The sequence below is a fragment of the Oenanthe melanoleuca genome, chromosome 6 (genome assembly GCF_029582105.1).
Source record: "Oenanthe melanoleuca isolate GR-GAL-2019-014 chromosome 6, OMel1.0, whole genome shotgun sequence".
NCBI lineage: Eukaryota > Metazoa > Chordata > Aves > Passeriformes > Muscicapidae > Oenanthe > Oenanthe melanoleuca.
In genome coordinates, this window is record NC_079340.1 from 23,270,812 (window position 1) to 23,291,168 (window position 20,357).

Below are 20,357 nucleotides of genomic sequence, written 5' to 3' on the forward strand. Positions count from 1 at the left end.
ATATATGTTTGTGTAATTGTAAAAGCAGATAAATAAAATATTTGAAATACTGCACAAAGATCAGAAATCTTCCAGACTTTCACCATTTTCATAAAAATAAGGGGAAACTAATACATTAAATTGTTTGCACTTTTTCAGTTGTCTAGATAGTGCTATAGTGAAATAACACAGTGCATCCACCTGAAAAGGGAATTCATCTAGGACTGCAGATCAGATGCAGACAGCAAGGAGGAATTGTTGGAAAGCTTCAGAGAATGGTGAGAGGAAGCTCCCCACTCTTCACTGTCCACCTGGGCATTGCATCTCAGAAGAGATGCTTCAGCTGAAAGGGACTGTTAGCTGTCCCACTGCTCAGTCCCTAAATGGGAGAAGGAGGTCAGCTGGAACTTTCAGCATATACAGAAAATAAAAATAAGACAGGAGAATGGGCCTCATTTCTGCTTTTCTGAAAAATAGAGAATTAACATGTTGAAAGGGAAGTAAAACTGTGAAGGAAGGAGTTCAGCTCTCATCGTTTATGTATTTAAAACACTTCAAGGACTTGAAAAAAGGAGAAGAAGGAATTTGCTGTTGTTTCTGTTGTGTTGGGACAGTTCTCCTGGTCTGTGCTTTGCAGTGTTGCACAACAAGCACAAGATGCAACTTCTGTGTAAGAGGAAGTGTGGCAAGTCTGCTGGACACTTAAATACCTCTTGATTCCTCCCCTTGGACATGCATTGGCATGTTCTTGTGGTTCCTTCCTTGTCGCCAGCTCCCCAGGAAGAGAGACACCCAGCACTGCCAGGAGAGCCTGGACAGAGATGGAGCCACATGGAAATGTTTAGGCTCCCCTCTGGGTGGCTTTTGCAGCAGGAGCAAGTGTGGAGACAAATATCTTACAGACTGTTTCCTCCCTTCACCCTGCTCACCTTCAGGCACGGGATGAAACATTTCCAACTGAACACACACAATGCAAGGAGTAAAAATCAGAGCAGGAACTGATGTGCTTGAATTTTAGGCATTGTAGAGTTTTGTACATCATAGCTACTCTGTTTATTTTTAAGATGGGCAGAAGATTCAGCCATAACTCTGCCTGCCAGCATGAAGTCCACCATCTATTGTTAATTGAACTGCCAGGAGAACATCTAGGTGTGATCAAAGTAGAGCCTCATGCTGGGAAGCACATTGGCTGTGTTGCAGTATGGGATGGTAGATGCCCTTAATGAAGCAGCACTTAAAAGTCATGCCAAGTGTCTCCTCTGTCTGTCAGCATCATCTTCCCTGAGCAGAAATGTGCTTAGTGCTTTGTGTTTCTGTTTGGGGAGCCAGGAGATACCTCTGCTGAAAGCAGAAACTCAAGTCTGAGCATTTGAGCCATCAGACATGAAGTCTCTGATGATTTTACTTAGCCACTGGGTAGTGAAGACAAATTTGGCCCTTGTAGAAAACTTCAAAGCAAAGAGCTGGCTGAGGAGGGAGAGCTGATCCCAGCATTTCCTCCAAAAGCAGGAACTAAGAGTGCCCTGCAGCCCTGGGGAGGTCACAGTTATGTTGAAAGCCTTTCATGCTCAGCCTCAGGAAGGCTGCTGAAGCAGCAAGGACGGGGTGGATTGTGACTGTCACTTGTGGATTGTCGGTGACTGTGCAGACTACAATAGATTCATTTAAAATCTCATAGACTCTGTTTCCCATTTAAAACTACACAGATTTCCAGGAGAAGGTCAGCTGCTGGCCACCTGCTCCCCAGAGAAGTGCTTAAAAGGGCCTTTTCTCCCTTTTAACACCTAAAGCCTTTCAACATTTAGCAAGGCAAGTGTGGGATCTGTCACTGAGGGCTCCAGGACCTCACTCCCTGCAGACACAGGGGGATATTCACAGCATCAGAAGCTGCTTGCAGGAGGAAAACTCAAGTCACAGATCACAGGGATTGAAAGACCTCCTGAACTCTTTGGGGAGGATGGGGACAGGAATAGAAACTAGGGAGCCTGGCTTTCTGCCCCTTGGAATTGAGCACAATTACATCACACTCTGTTCACATGGTGCAGCTGATGATGTAGATTTGGTGAGAGTTGTGGGAGGGGAGTTTTGTGCAGGGGTGTGATCAGGAGTGAGAGGCAGAGCATGGGATGAGATGGAGGCAGATGGTTGTGGGTATGGAGTGCAGGGAACCTTAACAGCAAAAGCAGAAGTAGAAACCCCACCAAAAGGGCCATTACAGAAAACACTCATTTTGCTTATTTTGGAGAATCCATATATTTTGTTAGAGCACCCTCATGGGACAACCTGCTCAGTGTTTGTAATCTGAAATCCTGTTGTCTAGCATATTTTTGGCTGTTAACATTTTCCAACCTATTGTGTAAACAGCTTCTATTTTAACATTTTGGCAAAGTGCTTCCTGGGAAAAGCCTGATCCCTCCACCACTCCTCCAGGGTCCTATTGTCCGGGGTCTTATTTTTCCTTCCTGTTTCACATGAACGTGCAGAGCTTTGACAATTGCACTTTGTAATCTTGAAATGTGAATGCTTTCCAAGTCTGGAAGGAGTCTCTCAGTTTTTGAGATTGACCTTTGATTTCCAGTGACAGCCAGGATGGATTTCTGCAATTTTTCATGTTGCCTAGGGCCTGACATTGACTAATAGGACTGGATATTCAGCAGGAATGTCAGGAAACCTTCAGTGATGAGATTTATTCAGGCTGTCCATGCATAGTTTCAAAACTGTAGGGCTAAGTTCCTGTTTGGGGTGAAGGGAGCAGTGTTACAACATGGGTGAACTCAGCCCCTGCTTTCATTCTCCACCCCTCCAGATCTGTCTGATCAACAGCAACCAGTCTGTTCTGCTTCAACTACTGCATAAGGACATGCAAAATCACATGGTTTTCTGTTGAGGACTAGCAGCAATTCCATTGCATTTGCCTTTTGTTTATATTTCTTAAGAAAACAGCAGATTCTGCTTATTTTTACTGAAAGAGTCCATTGCTGACTGGAAATTACTATCTATAAAAAAAAAAAAAATTAGCAAGATGTAGGTCACTGTGTTAGAGAAGGGTTTCTGCAGAGCTTCTGCACTGACTTAACAGGGGGATGTGTGTGGGAAACAACTCATAGGAACCAGGGCACATCTGTAAAAGCAATTTTACATTCTGGTTATGTCTTTTTGGCCCACTGGGGTTGCTATCAGTATCCTTGTGACCTGCTCTTTTTGCCCCTGGGTGCTTGGGAAGACACCAGAGCCCATCAGAGCCCATCAGAGCTCTGCTGCAGGCACAGGTTCCTCAGGCACCCCAGGGGTTGGCTGTGCCACTGAAAAGGAAGGGTGCCAAGAGCCCGTGCCATGAACAGTGGGGGACTCTGCATGGTCCAGATTTGTCTTGGTGCAGCTTCATCTTTTCCAACAGAGCAGATGGGGGCTGCAGGGGAGAGGAGAGGGACTCTACAGTTTGTCAGAGATCTCTGAGTCCATCTGCAAATGTAGATAAATGGAATAACGAGACCATCACACGGAGCTTGTCCACAGAGCACTGGTGATGCAGTAGGACCTGGTTACATTGGGGTTCCTACTTTAAAATTCTTCATTCAGCACTCTAGCTGAATGTTCCCTGAGTACAACCTCACATGACTAAAACAAAAGTGATTTTTAATAGTTGATTCATTCTTTCCTCTCTTCCATATCTAGGGCAGAGGGAGTGAAAGATATATTTTTTTTTTCTCCTATTTGCCTGTTCATGTTTTCATTTAACCAGGAGAGAGTTTGATTTGTATTTTTATATAAGTGAAACAGTATGTGAAAACAGTCCTTTTTTACAGTAAGTTTTGTAAAAAGACTATTACTATTTTTTACAAAACACAGATTTTGATTTGACAGTACTGTTTTCAACACAGGATTGCTTTGAACCAACCACTCACCCTCCTTTGTCCTTAAGGCACTGCAGTGGATTTCACAGGAGTTGAAAATCACATTTCCATCAGTTTAAGTATTCTCAGCAGCTGTTAGGGGCCCTAACATGGCTCTTCCTTTGCACAGCAGCCAATGGGATGTGTGACATTTGTTTTCCCTTCTGTCCCCTTTACCTGGCAGGCAGTGGGTGGGCTGCAGAATGCTGATCCAGGAGGGAAGGTGTCCTGACCTCCTTTCTTTACGAGCTCTGGCATTGGCCATCCTCCTTGCCTGGAGAGCATCCCCACCCTGGAGGCTCTGTAGTCTCTGCAAGGAAAGTCACTATAAAGGATCAGCAAGCATTTACTTGGATATTTTAATGCCCCTTTGGGCCCCTGGGATCAGAATCTGACCCTGGTTCAGGCTAAAGAAGAAGCAAGCAGCAGCTTCTCCAACATTCAAAGCAATGTGAGAATGTTAAACTGATTTCAAAATAAAGACATTCATTTGGGCATAAACAATCAGTCACCAAAGAAAGATCCTCAGAGAAATTTAGCTGCTGAATCCTTGACCTCTAAAGGACCCCTAAATATAGTATTGTATGCAATATGCCTCTTCTTGTGGGTGAGATATTAAGAGCTTATTTATTTATTAGAAAGTGGTTTACAATGTAAGTAAATTAGTGAGTTCCAAGGCCCTCTCTCAGCTGCCAGATGCTGGGAGGATGTTTATGGCCACTGTAAATAATTTCATGGCTTAATACAAACACATTTTTAGAAATCAAGGGCTGAGGACTGCATGTTTATAGTGCAGTTGAGGATTTATCAATTCCTCCAGAGTATGAGAAAGAAAACAAACAGTATTTCAGTTATTTAAAAAATTCATAAAAAAGAAGAACCCCAGAGGTATCCTTCATTCAAGGTGCTGTAGGCTCAAGTCTGCATTGCCTTGGCTGAGCTCTCCCAGGTCTCATCAAGTCAGTGAGATTAGGAAATGCTCAGCATCCTTCAGGACCCAGCCCATCTATTCTGGGGTTTCAACAGCACAGACAAGTTTTCCCAGCACTGAATTTGCAGATCAGTTTGCTGCTGCTGCTGACCTTTCCCAAGGTCAGCTTTAAATGGCAGAAATCAGATCCTTCCCAGTCAGCAGAGCAGCAAGGTGGAGCAGCACAAGGGATTTGCTTTATGTTGTGGCTAAAAAGTAGTAAGGACTGAGCAGCCCCTCTGGGTACCAGCAGAAGGGTGGCTCCAGAGGGAAACCTGCTTCCCAGACATGAGGCATGGAATGAAAATGGGGCTGGAGGGAATTTCCTTTTCGAGGCATGTGTGCAGCGAGGAATTAGAAATCGGCAAGGTGACGTCAGAGCGTATGTGGGATGCTTGGTAGGATTTTTGTGAAAAGTCTCAGTGCCTTGGGGAGGGATGGGAAGAAATGAAGTATTACAGATGCTTCATTTGAGCTTTAAGTCTGTTTTCAGCCTTTGTGTGGATGGCAGTGGAGAGCCTGAAAATATCAGCAGAAGCTGTGGGCTGCTTGTGTCATGGTGCCTTGTGGTAGCTGCACGTTCCCGTGCTGTGCTCTCCATAGCAACATATTTACCATGTAAAACCACACAACCAGCTGAATAGTTATGAGCATTTACACTCTCATGTGCATGGGGAAAACTGATGATGCTGCTGAGCTGCTGCAAGGCAGAAATGGTCCTTGCTTTAAATTGCAGCCTAAGCTGTGCTTACAGTCTAGGGATGAAATGAAGTTTGATGATGGCAAATGCTTAGGCACATGAATTCACAGGTGCCTTGTTCTTTTTTGGGAAAAAGTGACCCTTTTTTAATTACCTAAAAGGTTTTGGAGGGTGCCCTGGGTGTATAAAAGGACAGATTTACATGGCTTGACACAATGAGGTTTGCCTGGGCTAATGGTGATGATTAATTAAGGGTGATAATTTAGGGAAAAATACTTCTGGTTTTTTTTTCTGTTTTGAGAAAGCAGTCAATCCCACTGTAGCACAGATCTGTCAGGCTGAGGTTTGGGTGCTCTCATTGCAGCAGTGTCAAGTTTTTGCAGTGAATGTTGTCTGGTACCATGCTGATCCTTTCCCATGATGGTGCTGGATTGCCCAGCCTAGAATTCAGCTGTGGGGGCTGCAGTCTGCAGCAGAGCAGAGGTGGCTGTGCAGTGCAGGCAGGCAAGGCACAGCCATGGGCACGGCACTGGGATGGCCAGGGAGGTAAATGGATGGAGCCTGCAGAGCTCAATGACTAATCCTGGCCATGCCTAGTTCCCTTGTACCTTGACACATTCCCCTCCTGCCAGTTTCTGGGACCAGCAATATCTGTGCTGGCAATGGCTTTGAGGTGTTTTGGCAGCTACCACAGTGGCAGAGCCCTGAGTGTGTGTGTAGCTGTTGCCAAAGGAGCTGGTTGCAGGCTCTGCCTCCAGCTGCAGGCATGCTCAGCAGGATGGCAAACAGGCACAGAGACAGTGACAGTGTTTGACACGCCTTTGTTGAATGGCTGGGAGGGCTGGGGAACAAGGCTGCTGACCTGGAAAACAAGCCAAGATTAAGAAATGTCAGATTTCTGAGGAGAAGAGGGTTTCCCAGGGGCTGAGAGGTGAAGAAAGTAGGCTCTGGAGGTTGCTTTGGGATGGCTAATTTCAAATGCACCATGAACTGAAAGAGCCACCCAGAGCTGAGACTCACGTCCCAAAACTGGGTTCTGGGGCGACTATTGACAGGATGACATGAGTGTGGATGTGACTGCCCTCCTGGGGACAGAGATGAAGGATGGTGTCTTCTAATCACAGCTTTTGGGGAGCTCCTGGCAGGGTTAATGTAGCAGACACACAAGCCACACTGTCCCTCTAACTTGCACCCATAGGTGCTGCAGCTGTCTGTGCCCCAGCAAAGCCACTGTGTGAGCAGCTTCTCCTGTGGTTAAAAATTCTGGTAACCCCAAAGGTGTTTTGTATGTTGTAGATGTAGAAGTGAACATAGCAGCTATCCTTTTATTTATATGTTTGCTTCATGTTGCTCACAAATATGAATTTTCAAGGTGCTGTAAAACTCACTTGGGAAAGAATTGGCATTGCCTGAGCCTTTGAGATCGTGGGTGACTGCAGCAGCTTTGGCAGATCTGAGTGAAATGCTTCTGGCAGGATAAATCACTGAAATGCAGTGGGTAGCAAAGTTGTCATTTATCACTATTCCTGCAGATTTGGGCCTTGGTGGCAGACCCTGCTCACTTCTATGCAGACAGGGCAGTTTTTGTGCTGTGGCAGCTCTTCCAGCTTCGAGGCAGCCAACGAGACAGAGCTGATGTGGCAGAGCCAGAGGGCAGAGCCTGCAGCACGGGGTGACCCTCACCTCTCCCAGCAGGATCAGCATCCCAGATGCACTGTGCTGGCTGACAGCAAGCCAGCAGGCAGACAGCATTTCTGTTCTCAGTGCTGTCACTCAGTCCCCCTGCTAGTAACAGCATGTGGTGTGTTAGCTGTGGGGACAAGGCTGTAGTGACTTCCTATCTGTGTAACTCAGGTGTCTCTTTGCCTACTCCAGCAGTCCTGATGAGCCCCATGATTTCTCCATGCCACTTTAGGGACTAAATTCCCATCCTTACATTCCCCTAGATGCCAGGCCCCATTGGAAATGGCTGGACTGCCAAGAGCAGCCCATTTTCCTTGTTGGCAGCATGGAGCAGGACCTGCATGTTCAGCACCGTAACCTTGTGGAGGGAAAGATACTCAGCAGGAGGGATTGCACAGACTTCACAGCTCTTCAAATGATGGAGAGTTCAGCTTGGCCTGGAGAAGCTGAGCAACCCATCCCAGCCAGGCCTGTGCCATGCCTGAGCAGACCAGCAGGAGGTTTGCAGAAATGAGCAGGGATGCAGAGCCTTCACAGTGTTTAATAGGAAGAATAAAGAGCTGACAGGGCATGTAGGCAGCATCTCACCCTGACCCTCTTCCCTGTGTTTATTGTACCCTCTCACTGTGTTATGTCTAATAAGGGCCATAAGATCCCCTGGGATGGGACTTCCCATTTTTAACTGTCAGGCTCAAGGCACACCTAAGCCACCTTATAAATAATCCTTCTGTGCAGAGGGAAACATGAGCCTGGAACATGAAGGGGTGGCTATGGCAACCACAGTCTGGGTGCTGTGTGTCTCCAGTGGACACAGAGCAAAGGGGCTGGGGACACAGCTGCTCCCAGCCTGGAGCAGAGTGTGCACGACTTCCTGAGCCCCATTCTGCACGTGGCCATCCACTTCTTCCTGAGCTTAACTCATCTCTGTGCCTCATTGGGATTTCTTCTTCTTTTTTTTTTTTCCCCTTTTTTTTTTTCTTTTGCATACTTTGATATGAAAAAAAAAAATACAGAGCAGAAATACAGCCAGTAGTAACCCTTTCTTCTCTGTTTTAGATACCAGTAGAATCTGACCACATCCTCTGTTTATTCTGCCTTCACAAATGGTTTTACAGGTTTAGCTGTGTGCCTTCCCAGGAGCACACTGGTGGGTGGGAATGGGTGCTGATGTGAGTTATCCAGGCTCTTGCTCTATCACTGGACTACATCTGTGCTTGGAAACAAAGACTTTTATAAAGTCCTTGTTGTTACAGTACCAGCAACAGTGGGACTGTACTGAGCACAGTGGGGAGAGGTTTTCTTGCTCTAATATCCAGGTCCCAGACAGACCTGGGATCAGTCCCAGATTCCTTTGAGCAAGGCATTGCTGGTGTTGGTGATGACGTTTAGGTTGATGTAAGCACATCAAACTGCAATTTTTATTATTATGTAGCAAGGTTTTGATAGTTTCCTACAACAGTTGAGGGCAGGTGTAGAAAGGTTCACAATAACATTCTCACCAGCTGTTGCTTTAAACTTTGATGCTGAAAGAGGCAGAAGTTGAAGAGAAATGAGTCAGTTAATGGGATGAGAAATTCTTGAGTTTGGGAGAGTCATCCCTGTATTGGTTACCAGATTGGTTAACAGATTGAAACTAGACAAGTGGATGAATATCTGTGGGTGAAGTGGATCCTATGATCTGTGCATTCAAATTATCTTTACTGATAGCCAAGGTGTAAAAGCTTTTCTCTGGGGTAGGTGAGGGTGAAATTTGTCTTTTGCTTGTTAAGGAGTTGGCTGAAGCTCTGGTAGGAAGATTCAGCTCTTTAGTTCCTTTAGATCGGGGGTTCAAAAATAATTTTTAAAGAAATAACAAGCCTAATGGGCATTTGCCAAGAGAGAATATATGAATAATTTGTTAAAGAGATGACTTTCTCAGTTATATACCTTGGTAGAAGTGAGCATGGACTCTTTGGCTCCCCCATAATTTTGTCCAGCAGGGACAGCTAGAGTGGGAGATCTGGGATTAGTTTCAGGAAATCTCCTTCGCTGTTCTCTCCACTGGACAATGCAAGGGGACAGATGGAAAGTGCAGTTTAGCAAATAATTTTTTTGGTTCTGTTTTAAACCTTACCCTGTTTTGGGACTGCTGATATGCTTATGGGTACATCCTGTTACCTTCAGTGGGATGTAAATACATGTTTAGAGGAAGTGTGTGCTGAAGTGCTGTTGTGGCATGGAACATGCCTAAACATGTACAGATCTTTCCTGAATTGGTGCTGACAGCAGCAATTGTGCTATTTTAAAACAAGCTCATGAAACAGGGCTTGATTTACTTCTTCCATGCACAGCTCTGAGAGTGCATCCTGCAGACTCCACCAGCCCTGGAGTAGGAGTGGGGTGGATGGGGTGTAATGGCTGTACTGTCATTTTGGACATGTGGAAAATGAGTCAGACATTTTTCGAGAGTTCCTTCATGCTGTACTATGTGTGGAAATTCTCCAAGAAAGAGATATTCAAAAGAATTAAAACAAATAAAATATTCTGTACAAATAGCACTATGTGCATTCTTTCAGATATATGTTTGTTGGATCTTTAGATGAGGAACCAGCTTGGAGGAGGAGAGATATCTGTAAACTTAGTTAGTCATGGTTGAAAAACTGAAATGTTTTTGGCAAACTCTAGCTGTTTTCTTTTCCTAATTTCAAAATTCTGTATTTCAATGTTGAGTCTTGAAATAACATTTTAATTTTGAAAAATCACTGGCAACAGTGATTTCCAAATAAGCCTCAGAAACCAACTGGAGAAGCTCTTGGTCCAATATTCATTTGTTTTTATGAAAGGAAGTTAGATAACCTGAACACTCTGCTTCAGGTTAGCCCAAAATACTGTATCTTCACAATTAATTTTAATTTTTCTTCGGGCAGGATATGAAATATGATGTACTATTACTGCATTTCATAGGCTGCATCTTCACTGGAAAATGTGCTTTTAGCCCTGGTAGGTGAGTTAGCAGCAAAATCCTTGTGATGTCCAGGCAGTTTATCATTTGCAGTGCTTTTCTGAACCAAACAGCAAGCCCAGGCTCCTGGGATTCCTAAGGAATTGTGTCTTCCCCAGTGGCATTAAATCAGTTCAATAAGCAGTGGTGCTGGGTAAAATGCTGTCCCTTGGAGAGACCCTGACAGATACAAAGTGGTTATTGCTGGGTTGAGTTCTCCCTCTGCAGCTCTTTGCAAAGCCATCAGTGAGGACAGGAGCCTGACATGGGGAATGTGGGGAGAAGCTGCAGGAGGAGCAGCATCTCCATGGCTCCTGAGGGCACAGGGATAAATGAGAGTGAGAGAGAAGGGATGGGTGCAGAAGGGAGGATGATAAATGGGAAGGAGGCAGAAAGTGCTTGTTTTGAAGCAAATTGCTGTCAGGTGATTCAGGGGGTGAGGGAAAGTGTCTGATGCAGCTTGGGAATTGGCTGTGAGCACTGAGATGCTATGGAAACGTTTGCACAGCAACATAAGGTTTGGAAATAGGGTTGTGGGAGGGCCCACAGCAATCTGCAGCAGAACACAATGAGGTAAAGTTGTGGGGTTAACACTGCATGCAATTGTGATCTGACTTGAATAGGTGAGATAAGAGGGTCAAAATTCCTCAGAGGATAGGAGGGAAAAAGTGATGATAGTGCCAGGGTAAGCAACAGAGTCAGAGCTATGAGAAGAGAGCTCTATAAAGTTATTAGACAGTAAGGACTTGCAATTATTGCCCCAATTTCCCATGAAGAATGAAAAAACCCCAGCCAAACAGAGCTTTTCTACAGAGAAATTCATATTTCAAAGATCAGGAAGCATCAGATAAAGTGACAATTGACAGTCTCCTGGGAGAATTAAGTTTATTACAGGTAATTAAAACAAGTAAAAAAGGCTTTCCATCTATAGAAATAGTCAAAGGAAATAGAAGGGGAATGTGAGTCACCCTACAGAGAGAGGCAGGACTGAGATTAAAATAACATTGGTGTGGTCCTAAAAGTGATAATTGTTTTGCTGTGGTTTCCAAGAGGGATAATAATAATTGATCATGGAGTCTAGCAGGCCTGAGGCATGGAGGTGAAAATCATTGATTGGGGTGGGAGTAGAGTTCAAAGACTTCATATGTGAGTGGGAGATGGATTAAGGAGTGAATGACAGGATCTAGGTTGTCTCCACAAAACCCAGGGCACATGGTTTCTGCTCAAACCATATTTCTCTGACTTTAAGGAGAGTTAGAAAACCCATGAACACAATAAAGGGTACCAGGGGCCAATATCCAGAGGTGGCTGTGGCAGTGGATGGGCATATCTTCAACCTGAAGATGTTTGTCAGTCTCCAAAACTGCTGGCTGGGGAGGATGAGTTTAGCCCAAATGAAAAGCCTGAATGAAACTCAAATGTGTTGTTCATAACTCTGATGTTGCCAGTACCCTGCAGACTCTCTCTGAGCATCAGCTTTTGTGGAAAAGAAAACAAATACATGACTGTAACACACACATGGAAGTTTGTTCTTCATAACCTACTGTCAGACTCTTTCAGAACATTCATATTTTCTAAGGAGAACAGTAATTTATTTCAGTTTTATGAGGCTAGTTGTGCTCTTTGTGCTGTTTCACATGTGCAAATCAATTTGACATGCTTACAGATGTTAGGCAGAATTGTAAGAATATTTGTTATAAACCAGAATGGTTCAGAGCACTTTATTAGATAATACATGCCCCAAAACTACAATTTATTGGTCCTTGTGTGAGACTGTATGCTTTCATTCCTTAGATTTTATTGAAGAAAATGCAGATCAATTCAATTACTAAACTGGCCTGGGAACTGCAGTTGCTCACTCTGGCTTAAAAACAGCCACAATTCTCTAAAGCTCAGGGGTTTTTATTTTCCCTTTCTGAATATTTCAGCTTGGAAATTGGCAACACATGATCTCACATCCTTTTAGAATCCAGATAGTTTGTTTGTTTTTTTCTGTTTTGTTTTGCTATGATATTTTGTCTGTACTATTGATACAACATTGACAACCCATGACAAGGAATCCATAATAGTCACAGCAAACCAAGGGCATATTTGTGTTCTTAGAAAAGTACTCTGAACAGATCCCAAGGGTTTTCCTGAGATTCATTTGGCAAGGCACCAGCTGCCTGATGCAGCATTAAAAGCACCTTTACCTCAAAGCAGAATTAGGTGCTAAATGGCCACAGGAAGCCACCAGATCTGACCAATAAATTTATCAAACACCTAGCTGCTGGTTACAACCAAAGAGTAGGTTTATTCTCTTCCATCCCATGTTTTATCACCTCTCCAAACTGAGTCATACAAACCAAATAGTTTTAGTGCTCAATATCTCCCAAAATGTCTGTAAAGAAATGCTGATTTTTATCCAAGTAAATGCAAACACAAAGCAAAGATGAGTCCAGGGAGATTAATGTAAGCACTGTTTATTTCCACTCATTTCTGTTAAAGTGGCAGATGTTTGTAGTCTTGCAATTGGTTACACAGGGTCAATGATCTGATTTCTTTTGTAAACCAGCTTTAAAATCTGGTGACAATTTTTAGTGTAAATCTGAATTATTTCTTGCACAGAAGAACTTTGTCTTTGGACTCTTTTTAACTCTTGGCTTGAATTTTGACTTCTGCCCCTTGGTAGAAATTCTCTCAAATGCTTCCATCAATATTGGAAAAAAACATCTGAGTATCTTGTCAGAAAGTTGATTAGGACTGGGCTGGTCACAGGCAAACAAATGGACTCAGGTGATTTAAATATCTGTCACTCCTGCACTGAAAATGGCAGATATGAAATACCAGGTAATTTGCCTTCCAGGTTGCAGTGGGTAAGCAGCCAATATTTGCACATAGCAATTAACCCCTTTTACCACGTTGATGCACATTAAATGTGTGTTTGCTCTCCACTGACTGTGGTGATACCAAATTGGTGTGTTGGGGAAGGAGAAAATCTGGAATAGTGGTTTCCATGCTGGCCACTGGGATCTGTAGTGGATGAGGAGTCCCAAGAAGGTTGATTTTTGAGGTGAGAAGAGCAACCTGCACACAGAAGCAGAGGTGCAGCAGATAGAATAATGCAATGATGAAGAATTAGGAAATGCGAGGGTGTACCATGGAAAATGGAGTGGTTTAGTTGTGCACTGAACTAAACCCTAAGGGGCATCACTTAAGAGTTCTGCCAGAGGAGCTCTTTGGACTGCTTAATCCATCCCACAGTTTCCAGTCTATAAAATAAGACCATTAATTCTTCCTGCCTGCCACCCACCTGTTACATATCCTTTCTGTTTACATGGTGAGGAGTGTCTTCTCCTGCAGAGCCCTGGGTTCTGATCTCAGATGCAGTTTGCCCCAGAGGAGGTTTTACTGTCTCTTAAGGAGCAGCCTGGCATCTTCCATAAGTAGCTGGTACAAGTGGTCTGTTGGCTGTAGTTTTGCAAAGAGAGGAGCCAGAGCAGTGAGAGCAAATGGGAGCATCTCCATTTGAAATGGGATATTTATACTGTCAATGGAGTAGTGAAATGCTCATAGCATTAACTGATGTCCTTGATTTGATGTGGGTGTTTTCAGTAAGGCATGGTTGATCAGAGGCAATAACTCAGGCAGTTTGATTTCTCAGTTGTTCATAAAGAGAAATGTACTTTGTAGAAGTGAATTCCTAAGTATATGGCTAAAGGGGTTTTTAGTCTGAATCATTCCTTTGAGGGATTTTAAACATTTGCCTCCCACATGCTACAATAATGTTCTGAAAGTGGTTTCATTGTAAGGTCCGAGAAGCTGCGTTCTGGCGCCTGATGGTTTATGAGAAATAAACACAATGGAGTGGTCTTGGGTAATATAAATTCCCAATTTAACAGTACAAGCAGAAAGGGGAGAACCTGTGTGCAGCATCAGAGCAGCAGGACCCGGCTGGGAGCCTGGGTCTCTGCAGTGTTATGCTGAGCCTGGCAGATCCCAGTCTCCTCTCCAGACCTCACATGGAGAGTAAGAGTTCGTAGAAAAACAAATAGTTTTATAAGTATCTCCTCTCACATGGCCAGCAGGGAAAAGCAGTTTGGACATGCTCTGTGAGTGGAGCTTTACCGCTTAATGACCGTGAGCAGGGCTTCAGCATTCTTCACTTCTCAGTTTTTCTCCTGTGTTTATTTTAAGTTTATTTTAAGTAAGGATGATTTTCACTTTCCTGTTTGCATTTCTCCTCCTGCTACAACAAAGCAGTTAGAATGGCAGAAACTGAGGGAGTCTAGAGCAAAGCATCTCATGATGATGAGGATGTCTTTACACCATGAGTACAGCAGGCTGCATGAAAATCTGCTTCCAGTCACCCATTAATTTGGGTGGATTTTGAATTCAGGGCTACAGAATGGTCCTTCTCTTCCCAGACCCAGTCACAGATGCTTTTCTTCTTTCCATTGGAGGTGGTGCTGTGGGCTGGATGCCATACACACATCAGGCAAGCTGGCAACCAAAGGAGTTTGAGAACAGCTATTACTCCTTCCCACCAGTTGCAGTGATCTCCATCCTTACTTTAGGAGGAATAAATGAGAATATAAGTTACTTCAATTTTACCACATTTTCAACCCTCAGTCACCTTAAAGTTCATAATAAGTTGAGCTGTAAATAGCATACAGAAATTGCTCTGACTCCTGCACTGTAGCGTGGCAGACCCCAGCAGGGCACATCAGCTAAGGCAGCAAGGGAGCAGTGACTGCCACAGCAGGACAAAGGCAGCTGAGCTGAGCTGAATAAAGCACTCCCACAATGGGGAGTAGGAACCTGTGAGCGACAGAAGGTTTCCAGAAGCACAGGTTTATTTCTTGTCTCACGACTGGTTGCTTTCCCCAACTGCCCTTGAGTGTGATGCTGTTATACAGCGTGGTACATCTGCCTCATATTTCAAAAACCTCTCTCTGCAATGTCAAAATCCTGCCAAATGGACTGTTTGGTGCATAATTCTGCTGTGGACCATGGAGGAGGTACTGCAATATTACAGGTGTAGGAAGGGCAGCTGTTGTCCCTGGGTAACTCCTTGTGACAGGTAGAGCTGGTGGTGGGAAAAAGAGCTTTCTTCTGCACTCCTGAGTGGGAATGGAGCCATCAAATGTGGTGGGAATAATACAGTGTACATCTATTTGCATGTGCAGGTTCACACTGAATATTCTTGCAGGGGCCTCTGACTTCAACGTGTCTTTTGGTAGCTTAGTACTCCCTGAGATTCCTTGGCCATGGAAGTTACACCATGAGCACCAGTACTCATTGAAAACACCATTACCCAGAGAAGTGAGGGATTAAGAGAGGAAAATAGCACTTGTGAAAAAGTAAAGTGAAGAACAGAAGGAAGGAAAACCATGAGTCTTCACACAGAAAGTGAGGCATCATCCCAGCAAAGTTCTGGCCTTGCCAATTTTTTACTCTTGGCTTAGGAGCTGAGGAGAGAAATGTTCTCCAGATGCAAGGAATCACTAGGCCCTTCCTTGACTTCTCAGTATTTCTCTCTTCTGGGAGGGAGGGAAGATCATTAGAAATGGGATATGTTCTTAAGGTTGTCACAGAATGATCTGCTTCGCCAAGTTGTAAGTTATTTTGTAGTAGAAAGTCTCAAAGTTGGTTTATTTACACTAGGTGTTCCATAGCTCATTCTGGAGACTGGTTGCAGACCTCATACTCTGAAGAATTTCAATTCATGTAGGTTGTAGGATTGCCCCAATCTCAGGAAACAGATCAAGAGGAGGTCTGTGTCCCTTGAGCTGCAGTTAAACACAGACTGAGTTTCCAGTGTGTGTGTGCATCCAGCTGAGTTTGCTCTGCTGTCTTAGATCCTTTACAGGTGCATGAATACTGGCTGCTCATGACCTTGGAAAGTCAAGCCTTTGGGCAATAGCAGACAGCACTGAAGAAGAAAAAGAGAAGGGAAACGATGATTTGACAGTGTGACAGCAACACATCCCCTTCAGGCATGTGTGGGGCTGGGGTGATCTGTGCATGGTGGTGGATTCAATGTGTGTGAATCTGATCTCTACAATAAATACGTATTCCACGTATTAACATAACACATGTTTAAGGAAATAAATTATTTTGAGAAGACAACATTTGGCAGTGGTTCAAAAGAAAGGTGGCAGTGAAATACTTTTGATCTGAGTGCAGTGATTTCAGCTGCATCTGTCTGCTCACCAGCTCCTTGTAAAAGCTGTTTTAGAGTATTGCTGCAGTTGCATTGAGCTTGCACGAAGTGGGGAGCTCTTCCATGCCCCTTGAGCAGGGAAACAGAAAGCTTTGAAGCCCTCTGGGCTGAGGAAGATACTTCAAATTATTGTACATGTAAGGAATCAAGTGCTGAGAATCTGAATTTTGCAGTTGAACCTCACTAAAGGGAATAAAATAGAAGGTGGCAGAACTGCTCAAGTGCCCTTCATTTCTACTTAGATAAATTAATTACTCCTCCTTACTTTTTTCTTAAACAAAGCTAGGAAAAAATACAAGGGCATTTGTGAAGATAGGCATCTTTTAAATTCAGTGTCTCAGATTCTCCAGCTGAGGAGCAGAAAATCTGCATTTAGTAGAAATCCTTTCCACTTTGGCTTTGTCTGTACTGCTGTGAGAAACTTTAAGTCTCAAAATCCAGAAATAACATCGTAACTGCTCTGATGCAGAGCTCAGCAAAACTTCTCTGGAAAGCTACCTGGGCAGCCAGCTGCACTGAGCTGCAATGACCATGGCCAGCTTGCTGGTGGTGTCCCAGCCACTGGGTTTATGCTTTCTCTGGTGCCTTGGGGACAGCTGTGGTCTTCACAAGTCCATTCTCACCCAAGGAGATCTCTCATCAATTGACTTTTCCCAAAGAAACACTGCCAACTGCCTTATACAAAAAATTTTATAACCTTGGATGTTTAATGAAGAGAGGAATGATTCCTAAATTCTTCAGGCTGAAGCTGGGTGGTCCTTGGTAGTGGGCTGTTGGACCCATTTTGTGTCTTACAGTCTCCTCACATGAAGTCATTCAGTCTTTTTGATGTGCCCCCCAGATTTGCTTCTGCAAATATAAATGTTCCTGAACAAAGGAGTCTCTCCTTTGTAGGCATTAAAGATCACTTGTAAATGTTCTGCAAGGCTAAGGCTGTGTTATGGGCCACTCCAGCATGAAGAACTTCATCTGTATTCAGCATGACTAGTTTGGTCTGTCTTAAAAAGTGAGAACTGAAATTTTAGAGGAAGAAAACAACAAATCCCTGGGCATCTTCATCTGAAAGAAAGGGGTCAAAGTCACCTCATTTGTTCCACATTTCACCAGAATTGTTCTTTCGAAGCCTTTGGCCATTATCAGTTATTGTGGGTAAATGGCATTCCACATTTCTTCCAACCTACCTACTACCCCAAAAGATGAATCCCACTCTTGATTTATATTCAATGGGATGTTTTTTTCCTTTGGCTGGATATTTTGTGATGCAGGCCAGCATCTCTTAGAGACTCATCTCTAAATTTTCACAAACATACTTCAGGAGCCAGTAAACTGCAGTCCTTTCTGCCATGGTTATTTGCAAACATTAATGAACTAAGTGTCACAGTTGCTTCTATATGCTAGAGACATGTTAATCCTTAGGTGGCCATGCATCTGAGCTACTGAGGGATTTAAGTAAAAGAGTTGGATATGTAACCCTGGTTTGCTGTCACTGCCATGAGTCTTGTCTGCAGAACTCCATCTCTCTTAACCTCTTTTCAGATGGAAAAAGATATTCTGTCCAGCAGCCAAAGGGAAATGCAAGCATCCTGGTGGAAAACAAGCTGTTTCAAAACCCTGGCTGCAAGCTACCCACACATCACAGTTGTCAGCCAGGCTGCACATGCATAGTTACAGGGAATAAAATAGAGAGGACCTTCTGTTCTTATTCAGAAAGATCTCTATCCATTCACCTACACAAAAGGATTGTCATCAGCTGCCAGTATTAATTTGTTCTCCTATGTAGGTTTCCAGCTAAAGGAGGAAAAAATAAGCCCAGCCCTGCTATCCAGTAGGAGCACTTGAAATCCAAATGCTAGCCCAAATATTTCAAAGCATTAATGCGACCCACTTCTAGATTACTTGGGGTCATTTCTGATTTTATTTATTCTTCCTTTTCTTCAATTAACTTCTGAGAGGCTGAAATATCAGTATGCAGAAAATCAAATATGAGAAACAAAGCCCATTTTTATTTTAGGACTCTGCTTCCCTCGTAATAGAAGTTTATTTAAAGAGGAGCCTGGAATAATCCAGTTTAAGCAAAGCAAAGAGCTCTACTGAAGCCAAACCTTGTGTGGGTGTGCTCTTGTCAGGGCTCCCAGAAGAGGAGGACAGGAAAAGCTGTTAGTCAGACCTCAGATATTGCAGGACATGTTGGTTACTCAGTAGCTGGCATTATTCCTTGGCATACCAGTACAGAGCTACTACTCTGGTGTACTGGGAGAGAGTACATCCCATTGGGAAAATCCTCAGATAACCTGATGTCCTGCTCTTTGTTGTCATTAAGAAAATCCCAAGGATATGTGGCTGGAAGAGGTGTCCACTGCAAGGACCTGGATGTGCTTTTGCCTCTTCCTCTTGTTCCACCTTGAGCTGTTTGCAGCACGTCCCGTGCTGGGGTCTGGTGTGATGCTGTGTGTTGTGTGGGGTGGTGCCACCTCCTGCTATTTGGATCTGGGCTCAAAGCCACAACAGGCTTCAGTCCAGTTGGGTCACATCTTCTTACACAGTCCCAGGAGTTTCCCACATACTCAATTTTCACCCAAGTGAATGGTCTCCTCATGTTTATTAGAGTTCAGAAAGTTGGACGGAAGAATAAACTTTAGCATTATCTTAGCTTTCTTTATAATTATTTAATGGGGTTTTTTTTCTCAGTATGTTATTCTTTAAAATTTTTAAGCACAGCTAAGGATGTGTTAAATATAATAATTTCAGCATTAAAGACAGAGGAGTTTGTTCCTCCGAAAAAGAATCAAATAAATTGATTAGTTCTTGAAGCAGCATGTATGCTAACAAAGAGGAAAAGGTGCAATTTTGTTTCCACTGGTGGATCTGAATGTCTGAGAATCATCTTATATATCTGTGGATTTGAATTTTAATTATTTGGTTTGGAAATAATAAATGATTGTATTGTATTTCTAAAAGCCTGCCTATTCTTAAATGCTGCACTGTAAAATTCCTATCTGTACTGCTCTGCTGTGAGAACCAGAACACTAATTATTTGTTATAGACAGGAATATTAATTGAATTTCATATGGCAATTAATAATATAGAGCTAAACTTAGCAATTTCTTTTAAATTAAAAAAATGTGTAGCTAGATATTTATTTCATAAGTCTGTGAGAATTACTGTAGACAGTAAAGAGGACATGAAAACTTGGAGCCTGTATAGATATTGATTGGTATGTTGAGGGTGTCTTTCAGATATTTATCCTCTGCTTTCCCTCTCCAAGGAGAGCCTCCCTTGGGCAGTTCTTGCCATTGATTTTGAGTCTGCCTGCTCAGAAGCCAGAAATGTTGTTGCTGGTGGGGAAGTACAAGAGCAGCAATTGATTGCAAATACATTTCATGATACTCTGCTCCCGTATTTCAAAGGAGAAAATTTATTAACGGCAGCAGGTCTCTGATTCTCCCTTTTAAGCATAACAAGCAAACCCATATTTTTTGAAGCTCCTGGCTATTTTAATTTCCCCTGTGTGAGGTTCTCTGACCTCCTGTGCTCTTTAGGCACCAACTCAAGAGCTCTTAGGCTCCTGCTTAGAGCTCTTGGCTCCTACTTCGTTGGGTTACCTTCTAAATAAGCAAAGCAGCTAACAGTTAAAAAGATTATTTATTACAAAGCACATCTTATTACAAGCGCATCAGTCTCAACATGCACTCAGACAAACAATGGCAAATGCAGTGGCAATAAGTGAATGGCTTGAAGCCAGAATGGCTAAAAGTGGTTAAAAACTGAATGGCTACAAGCAACAACTCTCCCCAATACATAGTAGTTATATAGGATTTTCCAACAAGCTAAGATGCAAACTTGGACCACCACTTAACCTATTAGAATCCTAGTTTCTTAGCACACCAGGTTAGAACTACGCATACAATCTATCTTGTTCTATGTGAAAAATGTAAGCAATATTCTTA

At 43.4% G+C, this 20,357-nt stretch overlaps 1 protein-coding gene across 3 annotated transcripts in view; it reads left to right on the forward strand.

Annotated features, from left to right (window-relative positions):
* NEURL1 (neuralized E3 ubiquitin protein ligase 1) overlaps nucleotides 1-20,357 on the forward strand; it is a 140,960-nt gene that overhangs the window by 103,131 nt on the left and 17,472 nt on the right. The gene's annotated exons all lie outside the window — the stretch shown is intronic.